The sequence below is a fragment of the Tiliqua scincoides genome, chromosome 4, assembly GCF_035046505.1.
Source record: "Tiliqua scincoides isolate rTilSci1 chromosome 4, rTilSci1.hap2, whole genome shotgun sequence".
Taxonomy (NCBI): Eukaryota; Metazoa; Chordata; class Lepidosauria; order Squamata; family Scincidae; genus Tiliqua; species Tiliqua scincoides.
In genome coordinates, this window is record NC_089824.1 from 30,774,641 (window position 1) to 30,793,604 (window position 18,964).

Genomic DNA, 18,964 nt, shown 5'->3' on the forward strand with positions numbered 1-18,964 from the left:
GAGGGGTTTGTGTGTATCAGGAAGTTGAATAGGGAGCAGTGGTGAGGCAGACGGGATGCAGGGGGAGGGGCACGAGAGGGGTTTGTGTGTATCAGGAAGTTGAATAGGGAGCAGTGGTGAGGCAGACGGGATGCAGGGGGAGGGGCACGAGAGGGGTTTGCGTGTATCAGGAAGTTGAATAGGGAGCAGTGGTGAGGCAGACGGGATGTAGGGGGAGGGGCACGAGAGGGGTTTGCGTGTATCAGGAAGTTGAATAGGGAGCAGTGGTGAGGCAGACGGGATGTAGGGGGAGGGGCACGAGAGGGGTTTGCGTGTATCAGGAAGTTGAACAGGGAGCAGTGGTGAGGCAGATGGGATGCAGGGGGAGGGGCACGAGAGGGGTTTGCGTGTATCAGGAAGTTGAACAGGGAGCAGTGGTGAGGCAGACGGGATGCAGGGGGAGGGGCACGAGAGGGGTTTGTGTGTATCAGGAAGTTGAATAGGGAGCAGTGGTGAGGCAGACGGGATGCAGGGGGAGGGGCACGAGAGGGGTTTGTGTGTATCAGGAAGTTGAATAGGGAGCAGTGGTGAGGCAGACGGGATGCAGGGGGAGGGGCACGAGAGGGGTTTGTGTGTATCAGGAAGTTGAATAGGGAGCAGTGGTGAGGCAGATGGGATGCAGGGGGAGGGGCACGAGAGGGGTTTGTGTGTATCAGGAAGTTGAATAGGGAGCAGTGGTGAGGCAGACGGGATGCAGGGGGAGGGGCACGAGAGGGGTTTGTGTGTATCAGGAAGTTGAATAGGGAGCAGTGGTGAGGCAGATGGGATGTAGGGGGAGGGGCACGAGAGGGGTTTGTGTGTATCAGGAAGTTGAATAGGGAGCAGTGGTGAGGCAGACGGGATGCAGGGGGAGGGGCACGAGAGGGGTTTGTGTGTATCAGGAAGTTGAACAGGGAGCAGTGGTGAGGCAGATGGGATGCAGGGGGAGGGGCACGAGAGGGGTTTGTGTGTATCAGGAAGTTGAATAGGGAGCAGTGGTGAGGCAGATGGGATGCAGGGGGAGGGGCACGAGAGGGGTTTGTGTGTATCAGGAAGTTGAACAGGGAGCAGTGGTGAGGCAGACAGGATGCAGGGGGAGGGGCACGAGAGGGGTTTGTGTGTATCAGGAAGTTGAACAGGGAGCAGTGGTGAGGCAGATGGGATGCAGGGGGAGGGGCACGAGAGGGGTTTGTGTGTATCAGGAAGTTGAATAGGGAGCAGTGGTGAGGCAGACAGGATGCAGGGGGAGGGGCACGAGAGGGGTTTGTGTGTATCAGGAAGTTGAATAGGGAGCAGTGGTGAGGCAGATGGGATGCAGGGGGAGGGGCACGAGAGGGGTTTGTGTGTATCAGGAAGTTGAACAGGGAGCAGTGGTGAGGCAGATGGGATGCAGGGGGAGGGGCACGAGAGGGGTTTGTGGCTATCAGGAAGTTGAATAGGGAGACATCTAAGAAAAGGAAAACTCTGATTCCAAACCTCCACTGCCTTGTGGCTACATCCAGTTGTGGAAAAGGCTTCAGGAGTCAACCTCGAGGCAAAATCAGGAGCCGGAGTCCCTCAGGCAGTTCGTGGCTGCACACAGTCACGTTCTGGCAACTCCTGCGACGCCGCTGGAACCAACCATATTGGTTTCTGTCTTTCCATTGGATCATTCCAGCAACATGGAGAGGGGGGTTTTGCTGCATGGGTAACAGCCTATCCTCCATACCTTCTTTACCCAGGCTTCGCGCACTGGAGAGGACACTCCAACTTCGTCATATGGCGTCGGCACAACACGGGAAGCAGCAGTTACCGGTTATAAGTCTTTGCTCGATTGGTGTAGGGCATGACGCCAGGGGCTGCTTCCGACGGTGGGAGAGATCATTGCATCTCATTGGGCAGCTACCGCCTGCCTTAAGCTGGGCAGTCCCCAGCCAGTAAGGTGTTGCCTCGCCACGGTCCGTTAACCTCACGGGGGTGCGTGGGGTTTAGGGTGAAAACCGACAAGCGGATCGACAACTCTGCACCATGCAATAGAAAACAGAAAACTCCTGCCCTAAAGCTGGGCACCTGGAACGTAAGGACAATGACACCTGGCTTCTCTGATGACCTGCAAGCAATAGACGATGCACGCAAAACAGCTGTCATCGACATGGAGCTGAGCAGACTGCAGATGGACATCGTCGCCCTTCAAGAGACAAGGCTGCCAGATTCCGGATCTGTCAAGGAGCGAAATTTCTCATTTTTCTGGCAGGGAAAACTACCAAACGAAACCAGGGAACATGGTGTTGGTTTTGCGGTCAGAAATACCCTGCTGAAATCCATCATCCCACCTACTGTGGGAAGTGAAAGAATTTTGTCCCTGCAGCTCCAGTCATCAGCAGGACCTGTCACTCTCATCAGTGCTTATGTACCGACTCTGTCATCTCCAGCAGAAGCCAAAGACAAATTTTATGATGACCTGGCCACCACTATCAAGAAGATCCCCGTAAAAGAGCCATTGTTCATCTTCGGCGACTTCAATGCTAGAGTTGGTGCTGATAACAGTTCATGGCCCACTTGCTTAGGTCAGTTCAGCATTGGGAAGATGAACGAAAATGGCCAACGCCTGCTAGAGTTTTGCTGTCATCACGGTCTCTGTGTCAGCAACATGTTCTTCAACACGAAGCCCCAACATAGAGTCTCTTGGAGACACCCAAGATCAAAGCACTGGCACCAGCTCGACCTGATTCTCACCAGATGCTCCAGCCTTCCCAGCATCAAGATCACACGCAGCTATCAGGGTGCTGCCTGTGACACCGACTACTCGCTGGTGTGCAGCAGAGTGAAACTGCAAACTAAGCGACTGTATCACACGAAAAGGGAAGGAAGACCTCGCATTGATACGAGCAAGACCCGGGATCAGAGAAAAGTGGAGGAATTTGCATGAGCGCTTGAGAAATCTCTTCCAGGCCCGGTCAATGCAAACGCATCCAACAGATGGGAACATTTCAAGAATGCCGTTTACAACACCGCCTTGTCCATATTTGGCAAGAAGACCAACAAGACAGCAGACTGGTTTGAAGCCCACTCTGAGGAGTTGACACCAGTCATTGAGGAAAAGAGGAGAGCTCAAGCAGCATACAAGGCCTGTCCCAGTGAGCGCAACCTGCAGGTCCTCCGAGGTGCTCGCAGCAAAGTCCAACAGACTGCCAGGAGATGTGCTAACGACTACTGGCTCCAGCTCTGTTCTGAGATACAGATAGCAGCTGACACGGGCAACATCAAGGGGATGTATGATGGTATCAAGCAGGCCCTAGGTCCAACACAGAAGAAAATTGCCCCTCTGAAGTCTGCCACAGGCGAGGTCATCCAGGATTGGGCGCAGCAGATGGAACGCTGGGTGCAGCACTACTCTGAGCTATATTCCAGAGAAAATGTAGTCACTGAAGAAGCGCTGAACAACATTGAGTGCCTGCCTGTGCTGGAGGAGCTTGACAGTGAACCAACCCTAGAAGAACTTCACGTGGCCCTGGACTCCCTTGCCTTTGGCAAGGCACCTGGAAAAGACAGCATCCCTGCTGAAGTCCTAAAGTGCTGCAAAGAGATCATCATCACTGAGCTGCATGAAATCCTTTGTCTCTGCTGGAGAGAAGGTGGAGTACCTCAAGACATGAGGGATGCAAACATCATCACGCTGTACAAGAACAAAGGCGACAGGGGTGACTGCAACAACTACCATGGCATCTCTCTCCTTAGCGTTGTAGGAAAGCTGTTTGCCCGAGTTGCACTAAAGAGGCTCCAGGTACTTGCAGAGAGCGTTTATCCAGAATCACAGTGTGGATTCCGAGCCAACAGGTCCACCACTGATATGGTATTCTCCCTTAGACAACTGCAGGAGAAATGCAGGGAACAACGACAGCCACTCTTTATAGCCTTCATAGATCTCACGAAGGCTTTCGACCTGGTCAGCAGGGATGGCCTCTCCAAGATTCTCCCCAAGATTGGATGTCCACCCAGGCTCCTCAGCACCATCAGATCCTTCCACAAGGACATGAAGGGCACTGTTGTCTTTGATGGCTCCACATCAGACCCCTTTGACATCCGAAGTGGCGTGAAGCAAGGCTGTGTTCTTACACGTTGCATCAGGCTAATGTAAAAGCCCTCCTTGCAAAGGGGCACTCTAAGAAGGTCAGGTACTTTGGTTGTTTACCAAAAGTATTGTTAAGATGGAAATTTAGGGGCGAACATTTTTTGTGTGCTGCAGCCAAAATCTCTTGCCTTTCTATGTCAGTTAGTCTTGTTGTCAAGAGCCTGATAGAAACCTCAAGTGTAACAGCTCCTTGTAGATCTTCCTCGAGACCCATTTGTCTAATTTTCTTATTGAATAGAGCTAAGCAAGGAGACAACAGCGAGTCAGTCAATAACCCCTTTAACAATGGGTTTTGGTCAGCCCTGAAGCACACTTTGGCCCAGTATTTTAAGAAACTGGACCAAGCTAGAAACTCCAGCCTATATTGGCCTGTCTCCAGGCAAAGTGCCGCGAAGGGAACGCAATGCGGTACACCTAAGATCTTGTATAGAAAATTAGAATGGATCTTTTCAATCAAGTCATTTAATGCTGGCATCCAAACAGGAATGCCATACAAAATTTGAGGTGTAACTTTGGCATTAAAAGCCTGGAGAGCAGCTGGAACAAATGAGTTACCCCAAGAGAAGAAAAAACGAGTAATAGCCTGAACAGCTAGTTTGGATGAGTTGATTACTGTAAGACGATAGGAAGACCAGAAAAGCCGGTAGTGAAACCGGAGACCAAGATACTGAAATTCCTTGACTTGTTGTATTGATTTACCATTGAAAAGCCATGACTGTGGTTTCCAAGAGTGCCCAAACACCACAATCTTGGACTTTTCATAGTTTAGCTGGAGGGCGTTGTTGGTAAAATATTCTATGCAGGCGTTAACCAGTCTCCTTAATCCTATTTTAGTTCGGGATATCAGGGCCATGTCATCAGCATACAAAAGAAGAGGGATATCCACTGAACCTAATTTGAGGGAATGTGTGTCAAAGTTTGCTAGATAGGGAGCCAGATCATTAATGAAGAGATTGAACAGGGTGGGAGCAAGAACGCACCCCTGCTTGACCCCCTTGTTGATTGGAATTGGGGCCGAGAGACCGCCCCTCAGAGATAATTTCACTTGGCATGAGGTGTTAAATGAAGGGCACGAATTAATATTAATAGCCTTTTGTCCACTCCCATCTTCTCAAGTTTATCCCAGAGTCTATCTCTATCTATGGAATCAAAGGCCGACTTTAAATCTAAAAAAGCCACATATAGTCGGGATTTATTTTGGGTCCTTTGTTTGGAGATTAGGTGGGATAGTACCACACACTGATCAATTGCAGACTTATTTGGCCTAAAACCCGCTTGCTCTGGGCCTATGATGTTATGGTCCGAAATCCAGATAGAAAGTTTCTTAAGTAGATGGGAGGCATACATTTTCCCTGCCAGGTCTAAAAGGCTGATTGGCCTGTAGCTGGGGGAACGTTTTTTATCCCCTTTTTTGAAGATGGGAACCAAGATAGATCTAGTCCAAGTGTCTGGAAGTACCCCAAATTTATCAATTCTAGTGAAAAGTTCTGCAATTATTGGGGCCCACCACTCTGGTGCTTCTTTATAAATATCAGGAGGAATTGAGTCTGGTCCTGCTGCTTTACCCAGCTTTAACTGATTAATGAGTGAAAGAGCTTCATCCACTGAGACTGCAGGCCAATCAGGTAGATCTAGCGGGAGTGGCATATTAACAATGGAGATAGGTTTAGTTTCATCAAAGAAGATGGATTTAAAATGTACTTCCCACATTTTAGCTGGAATTGCTGTGAAACCAAATGAGATTTTATAGAAACAGCCTGATATAATTTGCCAAAAAATCTTGACGTTTTTAGATCTCACAGAATTAATTAAACGTGACCATCTCGCTGTTGCATTGTGGTGTAACGAAGTTTTGATAGCTTCTTTGAGTTGGGCAGACAGCTTAAAATATTGTAGTAAATTTAATCTACTATTAGTTTCTCGAAATTTATTGTAAGCATTGCGTACAGTGAACTTCAGTGTCAAGCAAATCCGCTCAAGCTTGGCAAAATTCTTTCTCCCGCCCTCTGTTTTTTGAGGTGGAGGTATCCGGCCCAGTTTGTTCTGGACAGTTGATATTAAAACCTCGAATAAGGTCACAATCCCTAGTTGGTTATCTGGATCTAAAGTAGGCAACTGGAACATGTCCTCAGATTGTAGTAGTGCACGAAAGGACTCTTTAGTGGCTGCATCCCAATTAATTCTTTTAATTATGTCAGGGAGACCGTCCTCCACCTGAGAGTGGGAATTGTGGTGGCAATCTGAGGAGTAGGCCAAATCACAAATTAAGGGTAAATGGTCACTAGACTGTGGGTATCCAACTCTAAAATTCACTATCTGTGGGAGAAAATAAAAGGGAACCAGAATGTAGTCAATAACACTCATACCTCTGGTTGAGATATGGATATACTCTCCTTTGTCCCCTAGATAATCTAGGCCATTTAACCAAGTGAGGCCATTGGTAATACAGAATTTAGCCAAAAGAAGCACAGCCGCATTAATTGTTCTGTCTTTCGACTGCCTTTCAAAGAGACAGAGCTCTGGTAAGGTCGTATCAATAGGCAGATCTAAGATGTGATGGAAGATGTCGTTATTGTGTCCCACCCTGGAATTAAAATCCGCAGAAATTATTGGTAGGAGAGAAGGAAATTTGCCAATCAATTCATTAAATATGCCACTAAAATATACCCATTGCTTTTCGGTTGCCGCTTTGTCGTTGACAGGTGGCATGTACACATTTATAACCATAAGGCTTTGATGTGGCAACCTCAGCTTAATTGCGTGGATTTTACAATAGCTATCGGCCATAAACAACAACTCATGCTTAAAAACTGGTTTCACTAATATGGCGAGACCGCCAGCAGGACGACCTTTCGCTGCGCTCTTCCGCGCTGGGAGAGATGTTACGGAGAACCCTTCAAACTCAATGGGTAAGGTAGCCCATGACAATATAGCATGGGCTATAGCAATGGGCTATAGCAATATTGCTACAGCATGGGCTGTAGCAATATAACATCTCTATCCCTTAGGATTTCATCTAGCACTTTCTCCCGTGACTTTGCTGACCAGCCAGCGATATTCCAAGACAGGATTTTCAGTTGACCTTGGAGGGCTTCAGGGAGTTGATGTGGAAGCAGTCAGTCTGATGGAATTAAGGGAATTTGAATTTCTGAGCCCCTCTGCATGCTTGAGGCAGGTGGTTGTAGCTCTGGCTCGAGCATAATGATCTCCGGCAAACTTAGCTTGGTTTCCAATCGATTCAGCAGATTTGTCTCTTCTAGAGCATTGCCTGTTGCTGCTACGGCTGGAGTTCCATCAGGAATTGATCAGGATGGATCAATGGTTGTTGGCTTGGTAGGATATCCACTGTTGAAAGCTGAGAGGGTTGTGCCATGGATTCCTCTAAAGCAGTAGAGGCAGGTTGCTGTTTAATTTGAATAGGTGTATTGGGCATCTCCATCACCACGCCCTCCATTTTATCATCTAAACAGCAGTGTTCGCTAGCGATGGCCTCTTTTGGTGGAGGAAGCAGATGGTTAAAGGGCTGTTTCTCACACTCAAAAGCCAAGGCTGAGCCAACAGGAGGTGGCATTGTAGAGGGAGAGCTCCCAAGAGAGGGGGAGTAAGGCATGCTTCCCCTGACTGGGGACTCCTGATACATCTCAGTCTGATAGGTCACCCTCAAAGAAGGATCTTTGTCTGAAGAAACCACTGGAGAGTCCCGTGGAGAAGATGTGCTCTCACATGAAGTAAGGGGATGAGTGGTCTGCATCATATCTGACAGCTCCTTCCAGAGCATTTCCACTTTCTGCACAGTCTGTCGTTGTTCCTGATGAGGTAAGACTCTGAATGCCTCCAGGGCCTCCCTAGTCAGCTTGACCTCATCCACATCCAGTTGAGGCAACTGATCCGTAAACTGGGAGCTTATATTACAGTTGAAAGAATCAGATTCTGCAAATGGCTTCATTGTTTGTGAGGGGTCAAAGGACAAACATTGGGGGGCAATATCAGAGATTGAAAGCTCTTCAGAGCTGGCCAGAAGAGTCCTTAAAGAGTGTTCTTTGGCATGTTCTTTATCTACCCCCTCATTTAGAGGCTGTGAGTTGTATGGTGAGTGAAGCAAATCTGGGGCAAGAAGAGCTGTTACGTTGTTGAAGTGAGGGTCTGGAGCCAGCAGCAGTCCTGGACGATTAGTCATTTCTCCCATTTCTGTCTTTTCCTCCCTTTGGCAGGTGTTCGGGTCTTGTTAGTCATGTTTGCTATTCAGTTAATCCCAGCCTTGAGCAGGAGATACTGACAAATCATCCAAAACTAGAAGCTAAGACTTTTCTACAATTGTGATAGGCTCTGGAATAACCTCCCTGTGAGAGTGAGGACCAGCTTCTCCCTTAAGGCCTCCATGGACCAGCCACACACATTGTTCCTGCATGCCTCAGGCAAAATATGAGCCACTGTCAGCTTTCTGAGTCTGTCTGGCCCCTGTACTCCTCCACTTGATGGGAGCCATGGCAGAATCGCCAAACCCAAGATGGCAATCAGGTTAGCATGGCCAAGCCCAGCTGCAACCTCTGAGGAGCTCTTCAGAAACTCCAAGTTCAGAGGCAGCCCCACTGCTACTACAATCACAGATTGCATTGGACCTGAGGTTGGCTCGCTATGGAGATGCAGTGCAGTTTAGAATGGCCACCACACACAGACTGTTCAGCATGCAGCTGCTATATTTTCCCATCACCTGGAAGAGACCATGGTGTATTAAGAGTACAAGCTTTGAGCACAGAAGGTTTTTCTTTCCATTCCTTGCTTGTTTGTGTGTCTTGCTGGTAATACATTTGGTGGCTCTCTTTTTTGTTCTCCTTCTGATCTTTTCTGAAAATAAGAGAAGAGGAAAGGCTGAGATTGGGGTGTGAGTGGCACATTTCTAATGGCTCTGAAAATAAGTTCGCCTCTTGAGCTGTGTGTGTGTGTGTGTGTGTGTGTGTGTGTGTGTGTGTTGCTGGTAATGCATTTGGTGACTCTCTTTTTTTGTCCTCCTCCTCCTCTGTTCTGGAAATGAGCCTGATTTTAGCCCTGCTCGGAAAGTGCCAAACAGAGTTTGATGCTATATGGTTCCACATGATAAGGAGTGTGAGAGGATCGAAGCTCTTTCTGTTACTGCGTGATACTATGGCTGCAGTCCTAACCACACTTTCCTGAGAGTAAGCCCCATTGAACAAACTAGGACTTACTTCTGAGTAGACCTGGTTAGGATTGTACCCTTTGATGCTGTATTGTTCCACATGATAAGGGGTGTGAAGGGAAAGAGGATCACGTATGGAGCATGTACCCCACAAATGTTCTCATAAGTTCTGCTTGCATGCCAAGCAGAAAAGGGATGTTCTTATTGGTTTTCCTTGCTTGTCTGCACTGTCTTTCCAGTCACACAGAGCTCCAGCAGCTTGTGCAGGGGGTTAAGAGTTTTATACTTCTCCACTGCAGAAAAAATACATGAAAAAGTATCAACCCAGTGGAGCACAACAAAGTAAAATTTTTAAAAAGCAAAGGATGAGGCCATGATAAAGATGTCTGTTTTTAAACGCATACTTATTGTGATTTTTTGTTGCTTAATTAATTTTGTTGTGTTTGTTAATTTTGGGCACAAAATTGTTCTGTGACACTGGGCACCAGATACCTCAGTTATGCCACTGTGCTTGCAGGCAGTGTTGCCAAACTGGGATGCCAGGGAGTTCCTAAAACATTCTAGGGCTTCATCCTTTCTCCAAGGAGCTCAGGGTTCTGCCAGCCTTTATCCTCAGACATACACGCTCCCTGTGGAGAAGGAAACTGTGAATATTCTGATAGCAGGGACATGACATTCTGGCATCTTCATGTCACTGTCCTTCTGTGAAGGATCTCCATTGTTAGATAGCATCTGCATAGGGCTACCTTGGACATCCTGGCATTTCACATGCTGGTGAGGCTCAATTTTGAACTGTTGAGAACAGAATGTAGTACAACTAGGTCCAATATATCTTCAGCCTAAAAAAAAACCCCAAACAACATCTTGGCTTAGAGGAAGGTTGAGCAAAGAATAAGCTATTGCAGAGAAAATACAGAACAGTGCTGCTGGAGTGGAGCCTTCAGCAATGCATAACATAGGGATCTCGTCTGATCTCAGAAGCTAAGCAGAGTCAGGTCTGGTTAATACTTGGATGGGAGACCGTCAGGGAATATCAGGTGCTGTAGGCTTATACCATAGTCTTGAGACTGAAGGTTGCCAACCAACATAAGGACTGCCTGGGCAGTAATCATTGGTAAGAGAATAGTGGTGTTAACCAGCATCTGTGAAATGTTGGAGGGGATGAGCCAAGTATGGGGACAATGACTCTGTACCTGTGACCCTGTACCCTGAGCATTGATCCAGAATAGGATTTGGCCATCAGATATCAAACAAAAAATATGAGGAAGTACAAATTGGTGGTCTATATTGTAGGTCTGCCTTTGCAGACTTAATAGCCAAGAATTTATTCCCAATAGTCCCTTCCTGTATTTACAAAAAAACAACACTCTCAAATTAGCTTGTCAAACTTGTGCAATCTCATACTTGTCACAGCTATTTATGTTAGCGCTCCTCACACATTTAGTACCGGGACCGACTTTTTAGAATGAGAATCTGTCAGGACCCACCAGAAGTGATGTCATTACCAGAAATGACATCATCAAGTATAAAATTTTTTAACAATCTAGGCTGCATTCCTACCCACACTTACCCAGGAGTAAGTCCTGTTTACTATAATTGTTAAAAGAATATACATAGTAGCTTGTTAAAATTACAGGTCTGTAACATTTCCCCAGGTGCAGTCACATCCCATGGTAGCATCAAGTCTAATATATATAAAAAATCAGATATTCAAATGAATGGGGACCCACCTGAAATTGGCTCGCGAAACACCTAATGGGTCCCAACCCACAGTTTGAGAAACACTGGTCTAAGTCATTAATAGTAATAATGGGCTTGTTTAAAAGACCTTTTCCCTTTTTGGAGATTACTGTGTTTTGTAAGCTTTCAGATCTTTTCCATGCTGGATTTCAAATAAATTTCATGCTGCTTGTGCCTCTGCTAGTCTCTTACAGTCTCTTAACAACCACAGCTTGTCTTTTATGGAATGGCTTATTTAGGGATTGGCATCTTAAAATTCTTGCTCTTGCTTGTAACACTCTTCCCTTTTAAATTAAAAAAAAAATCTCATGTATATAGTACACATGCTGTACCACCTCAGGTGCTGCCACAGCCTCTGTATCCCCCTCACTATCCCAGCTGCTTAAGGAATATCTGGGTGGGTAAGGGGATCTAGGTGAGGTGAAATGGAGCAGGACAGAGTGTGATGTGGCACAGCAACCCAAACCCCCACCCTTAACTTCAATGATGTTGGCCTTCTCCATCATTACCACTGCAGCCTCCCTCTTGCTCCCAGGTCTGTTTGTTTCAAGAGAGAGGAGCCAGCAACAGACTGAAGGTAAGAAGAAAGGAGGGCAAGAAGGAGATGAAGGCAGAGCTGCTTCTTTTTCCAGCTCTGGTGGCATGGGAGGAAGAAGTGGGACTGCACTGCCCCCATCCTCTTCCTGTTCACTTTCAGTGAAAAGGAAAAGGATCAGAGACTGACTGAAGTGGCACAAGAGGAAGCAGACTAGAAGCCAGGAGGCAGATGCAGTGGGCTGGCACCCCTCATCAATGCACCATTCCCTCCAAACTGATCCACAAAGTGGGCATTTCAGTCAGCCTCATGGCTAGGCCAGCCATGCCAAGACCTTAGTTGTGTTGCTATAGCAGCAGAGAAACATGAACACTTGGGAAGCCAGGTTGTTCTATTCCATGATTATTTTGTTTGTTTCCTCCCCTTCGCTGAGGAAGGTCATAGTCTCAAACAGTGGTGCTGCAGTGGTGGTTAGCTTGATAGGGCCAAGACCCACCACAATAGAGTTGTGGCCTGGCCAGTGCAGAGAGAATGAGAGGTAAACAGAAGACACATTATGTAGTTCATCTTTGAATTTAGGCAGGGTTGAACTGGATGACCTGAAAAAAACCTGGATAAAAGTCAACCAAGGAAACATTTGGATAGCATTCCAATTTCCTTGAAGAAGGAGTAGATTACATATTTTTTGTTGTTTAAATGTTCGTGCTGCCTTTCAGACCAAGTCAAGGGATTATCAAGACTGCCTATACAATAAAAACCAACAAGTACCACATTGAAATAATATAGTTGTATTAAACAAGCACGGAAAACTCGCACTACAGCAGTAAAACAAACCAGCATGAGCAAATAAACCAATGGCCAGAACAAAAATATATTGTGCATATATGGGCAGGCGGTCTGGTCTAGAGGGTAGAGCCTCCGTTAGCCCGAAGATAACAGCAGAAGGTCACCAGTTCGAGGACACCGGCAGCTCCCTGAATGGCTGAGAATGGCGAGTCCTTGAAGCAGCTGACAAGCCCAGCTGAGTTATTCCACCTGCTCTTGGTGTGAGCAAGAAGCATCTTGGCTACCCTCCATGTGAGAGATGGAGCCTGCGTGGGAGAAGTGAGACCAAACCAGGAAGATCCATTCTGAAATGTTATTGGTTCTTGAAAGAGAGAACCTCTATGATTGTAAAAATCCCCTTGAGGGATTTAGAAACGCCTATGTAAACCGTCTTGAATAAAGTCAGAGGAGTAATCCGATGACCAGAAAGGCAGTATAAATACCAAGTTATTGTTATTATTATATAACATTAATATAACACAGTAAAAAATTAGATGATTACTCAATAAGTAATCATGACCATACGATAAAACTGAATTTTAAGATAAAACTAATAAAACTGTGCAGAGCTGTGAATTCAGGCTAGACATTTCACTCAATGCATGAGGTATTTTTGCAAAATTGCACCTTATATAGGAAATAATTCTTAACATACTGCTGCCTCTCCTGGGAGCTGGATTCCCCAGCATGGTTCCTCACCAGTAGCATCAGATGTTGAAAAAACATCTGTTGTAACTGCAGCTGCACTTTGATTCATGCAAGTCTTTTTAGTTTTATTATTTGTTTTGTTCCATTAACAGTAAGGTCTACTTACTGCTCCTTGATCTTCTTATTGCCTCTTGATAATTGCAATGCTGTTGTGGTTGAGGCAGATCAGATTTTTCCTGTCAGAATACATCAAACAAAGAAAACTCTTCTCTATGTCATAAGCTCAGAGTTTACTCTTGGGCAGCCAAAATCATAGCTCAGTTGGGCTGAAAAGCCCAGATTTAATTAAGCAGGTTTTGTCCAACATAAATAGGACTGAGGGCATTTTCAAACCATACCGGAAATGGGTTAAAATGTAGGTCAAACAGATGTGAGGTGCTTAGACATGGGCAGTGAAGGCTTTGCAAGTCCCTTCAACAAGTGCCTAACATATATTTGAGAGATATAATGTGGGTGATGTTATAGTATGGGGCTTCCCACATCGTTCCAGCCATAATTTCAGAGAAGCAATAACATGGGAGAGTGTGGTCCCTTTTTCCAGTGAATGGCATGTGAAGGGCCAGCCCAAGCCCTCTGGTGCTTGAAGAGGCAGGGCACTGCCCCTCTGCCCACTTACTGGCCACAGCTCTTTTGGCCCACCTCTTTTGGCCCTACTTTCCCCAGGAGCACAAAGAGGAGCAGTAGGCATACCATACCACTGGCATACCATCAGGTAAGTGGGTGTACTCTGCTGGATGGAGGCAGTCAGCAAAGAGAGAGAAAGAGGCTGGCATGGGTGGGTGAGTGGTGAGCAGATGGTGAGAGAGGCAGGGTCACTGAGTGGGAAGAAGGAGTGGTGAGCACATGGAAGGAGAGGGGGCAGGCAGATGGAAGGAAAAGAGATGAGGTGCACCTAATAGGGTGGGGTTCAGAGAAAGAAGAGGTAGCAGCAGATCCACATCCACTGCTTGTGGCAAGCTCCTCATGGAACAATCAGATCTGGGCAAGAGGGAGGAACTCAAAAATAAAATCACCATAAAAATATGGTGTTTGCAATTCAAATGGGCAAAGCTCACCTGAGGATATGAATGCTCAAATTACAAGGAAAGGATGGCACCAAGCCTCCCCCCCCTTAGCCACCTTTTTTAGAAAGCCATGGGGACATGATTTGACTTTAAAGTACTTGGACTGAAGCAACTTTAATTCAAATACTGTGATTAACTAACGATGCAATCCTAACTTGCGCTGGAACAGGCTGGCCTGCACTGTATCCAGTGTGAGGTAGGTGCAGACTGGGGGACAACTCAGAGTAAGGGGATTTTATTCTCCTGACCCCAAGAAACATCCCAGGCAGCCCTATGGGCTCCCCTTCCAGGTCCAATCCACCCCCTGGGCCACCCTTCCCCTGTCCAAAACACCTCCTCCCCACCTCCATTCCTCCTTCCTGCCACCCTCTTCTACCCCCTGTGCCAGCCTACCTGGGCCGGCACGAACTCATCCCATCCCAGTGCAGTTCCAGTGCAGCAGCAAGTCTGTGCACTTGCCTACTCTCCTCTCAAGTAGCCTCACACATCATTTATGGCATGTTTGCAACACTTGGGAGCCAGCACAAGGGACTCAGGCAGGGGTTTGGATTGTGCTGTAGACTCTGTGACTTGTACTGAGGATGGCCTCAGAATCAGAGATAGGTCTACCATATACACTGACACCCTTCATACCACTGAGTCCTTCTTTGGGAAGGGGGAGCTTGGATTCTTAGAGCAAAATCTTCAGTCACCTCTTAGCTATTATTGCAAGGATGAGTGGTCTTTGATTTCCCTTTCTCCAGAATGTCACCCTCCAGATGATTCAGCAGGTTGAGTTGTCCTCCTGCCAATTTCCTGGAGTCCTCCCACCTCTCTAATCTCAAGTGAGATGTTCACAAAGTCAGATTCATTCCAGCTGTTGCCCTTTGCTCAGATTTTTGGAGGTTATGGCTTTGCCACACACCATGGAAAATCATGCTCTTAGAGCCTTTAAAGTTGGCTTTTGGAAGACATCTTGGCCACCTATTGCTAAGGAAAGCATTAAGTCTCATCACAAAAAACGGAGTGAGGGAAATTTTTCCCAAGAATTTGAATTAAACTATTTCAAAGATAGTTTAAAAGAGGAAAAAGTGTGGCATATATCATTATAATACTTGCTAAAGTCAGTAGAAATGTGTCAAAAAGGGAAGATCTTCCCTATATGTAATAGAGCAAGATCATCATATATCAAAAGCAGAACAAATTACTGCCTGGCTCCTTTCAAGCACTGGCATGTCTTTGTTCCTCAAATTCTTCCCTCCTCCCCATGAAATTAATATTTCTAGACTTGGACCAGAAGGTGGGTTGGAATTGCTGAGCTCAACTTTCCATGTAACTCTGCAAAATAAAGCTGTCACGTCCTGACTGATCAATACCTAGGATTGGCAAGGCTTTATGAAAAACTGTTTCATGAGCTGATTACAGCCACAAAGCCATTCAGATAAGTGACACAGAACAGAATTGGATTGCCTAAATGTGAAATGTTTGTAGGAAAAGTGTTTGATTTAATAGATAAGCATTGTTCAACAGTACAGTTATCCCCCATTTTCTGATGGTTAGTTTTTCGACAATCCACTCTTTCAACACATTTTAATTATACCCAGAACTCATTTGATCAAAGCATGCTCAACTCTTTCAACCCCTTTCTGCTGTTCTAAAGGCTAAAATTGCCCTCCCCGTGTTGATTTGCATATAACCTGGCGATTCAAACTGTTTTGGGGTGTGTGTGTGTGTGTGTGTGTGAGAGAGAGAGAGAGAGAGAGAGAGAGAGAGAGAGAGAGAGAGCATGCCAGCTTTAGCTCGGGTCTATTCCCATTCTCAAAGGTGTTAATTTGCTAGCTAAAAAAAATTGGAAGTGACATTTGTAAACTAAAAAAAGAACAAGTTCCACTTTTCAACCATTTCTGCTTTTCACCACTGCTCTGGTACCTAACCTGTAAAATGAGCGGGGGATGTCTGTATTGAACAGGAGGAGGCTCCTGAGAGTTTGCTTTGCTCTAAATCTTTCACTATAAATAAAGCCTATGGAAAATAAATTAAAATCACAGGCTCAGGTCTGACTCCATCTTGTAGGCTACAGCCATTTTGCAGCAGTTGTAGGAACAGTGCTGCTTAGAGTCCTGAGATGTACCATATCTTGAATCTGACTTCAGCCAGGTGAGAGGTCTGATGATGGGCTGGATCCTCAATGTCTTACTGACTGGGAATGCTAGCTGTGAATCTCCAGTTGGAAGAGGTCAGCGTGAGGTGCTGACTGTAGCTTCTGGTGATGAGATCATTTTCCAGAAATTTTGGCAGGTCTGAATTTCTGGTTAGTTAAGAGCAAACAACTCTTTCTGCAGAAGCACGTGTGGCCTCTGATAAACCAAGTGCCTCAGGAACAAAGTGCCAGATAAGGCACCATGAGTTTAGCCTGGGTGCTAAGAGAGGGAGAAGGTAAGTGGACCTCTGAGTTTTTGGAGAAGGAGAGGGAGGACTCTGAGTTGTGAAGAGGAGGAGGAGGAGGAGAAGGTAAGTGTACTCTTTCTAATTCTTTGTCTTTCTAACACTTTGTCTTCTAACCTTAAATCAACATTGAAATTTAGCTTTACCTTTAGCTTAGCTTTACCTAAGCATTACCGAAGTTAGCACCTAATCTAACCAGAGGGAGGGAGTCTAAGGTCCAGCAACTTTGGGCACAGGAGCTAGGTGAGGGTCATAAAAATATGTGTGTGAGTGTGTACATAGGCCTACTCTGAACAGGAGCAAAGGCCTACTCATGAGTAAGGGCCCATGGTACAGGCACTTGGAAAAGTAAATAAAACATAGGAGGATAAAGTAGAAAGCAAGTTTTTCTACTGAACCCAAGTTAAACTTAATCCAATCTAGAACAATAAATCCAATCCAATTTAGAACATAATCTAAAGGTTCAGTAAATTGGGACAAAGGATCTAGGTGAGAGCAATCAACCAATCAAGGTGCACACTTAATAAAAGTGGGAGGTATAATTAAGATAGGAAGCTAGAGCCCAAACTAAACAAAGAAAGGGTAATAGGGGGAGAAAGTACACTTGGTGTCTATTTTATAAACAGGGCAAAACAGGATTTAAACCTTTAGTGTGTAAGTTCTGCCAAGCCCCAAAAACTCTTAAACCAGTGCAGTTTAAAATAAAAAGCAGCTTGAGGTTAAAAAACAGTCCAGCCTAAGAGAACTGAATTAGGAGGGTAAGAACCTAGGAAGGGCCCATTCCCAGCCTGCCAGGGCAATTATCTTAGCATAGTCATAAATTTAGCAATTTAGCATAGTCATTGTCCTTTAGGAGGTGATAAGAGCCCCATTAGGCAAATCCAAGCACCCCCATTCAGGAGCCTGCAGAGTAGATTAGGCCCATCAGCAACCTTTTGTCTTCCTGATCTTTTGTAATCTCACCTGGGAAGACCAGCCCCTGTTCAATCAACAAGGAGGGAGGGAGGGAGGAGGAGCCAGTGAGGGGTATAAAGCTAGTGCTGCCACCACATGAGCCTCTTTACAGAAGCGTGCATGGCTTCTGGGGAACCCAGTGCCAGGTAAGGCACCATGAGTTTAGCCTCAGTGTGAGTTCAGTAGCAGGGCAAGGGAGCCAGGGCCCCAGACACTGCCCTTCTCTTCCCTTGAGAAGAGGGCAGCAAACCAGTGTTTTAAGTACCCCTAAACAAACAAACAAACAAACAAAAAACTATGCAGTCAGACAGACAGCCAGCAGCAGGGTGGGGGCTATCCAGTGTTTTGCATCAAGTGCCACATGTATGACTATATGCCTCTGGGGCATAAATCATGGGTGTGTCCTTGGTGCAAGGAGCTCCAGGGACTCAGGGAATGCGTCCGCTCCCTTGAAGCCTTGGTGGCCGACTTGGAGAAGCAGAGGCAGGCAGAGAAGGACCGTGGGGAGACTTCCGGGGACGATCAGGCTTCATCCCAATCTCAGGCGTGCAGCTCCTCAGCTGCCCAGGTGGGAAGTCTCGGGGCTGGAGGACGTCATCCTGGAGAGGAGGGAAACAATCCCCTAGGGGGGACCCCTTCTCCAGGGGGCGGGCCCATATTCGAACACACTCAGGATACTCCTCCGCGGGAGGGGGGTTGGGGGCTTCTTGTAGTGGGGCTTTTGATTATTAGAAACATAGAGAGGGGGGTTTGCGATGGATTTGAGGACCGCATGGCGACTTACCTGCCTAGTGCGAAGGTTGCGGACATCACTTCTTGTCTAGACAGGCTGGTAGATAGTGCTGGGGGGGAGGTAGCAGTTGTGGTGCATGTCGGCACCAATGAAGTGGGCAAGAGTAGCCAGGAGGTCCTGAAGGCCAAATTTAGGCTATTAGGTAGGAAGCTGAAAGCCAGGACCTCAAAGGTAGTGTTCTCGGAAGTGCTACCTGTTCCACCCACAGGGCCAGCTAGGCAGGTGGAGATCAGGGGTCTCAATGCGTGGATGAGACGGTAGTGTAGGGAGGAGGGGTTTAGATTCGTTAGGCACTGGGGAACATTCTGGGACAAGCGGGGCCTATACAAGAGGGACGGGCTTCACGTGAAACAGAATGGAACCAGACTGCTGGCACATACTATTAAAATGGTGGCAGAGCAGCTTTTAAACTGATCCCTGGGGGAAAGCCAACAGGAGCCGAGGGGCATCCGGTTCGGAAATCCTCATCCCTATGGGACAAGGATGGGGAGGTTAGAGAACAACAAGGTAAAGGCTGAGTAGGGGAAGAAATTGGGAATGGTAGCATGATGGAATGTGATAGAAGGTTTGGCACAGTGAATGCCAAAGGATGCAGGGACAAAGGAGCTAATAAGCAGCCCATCCTGGGGCATTCCAT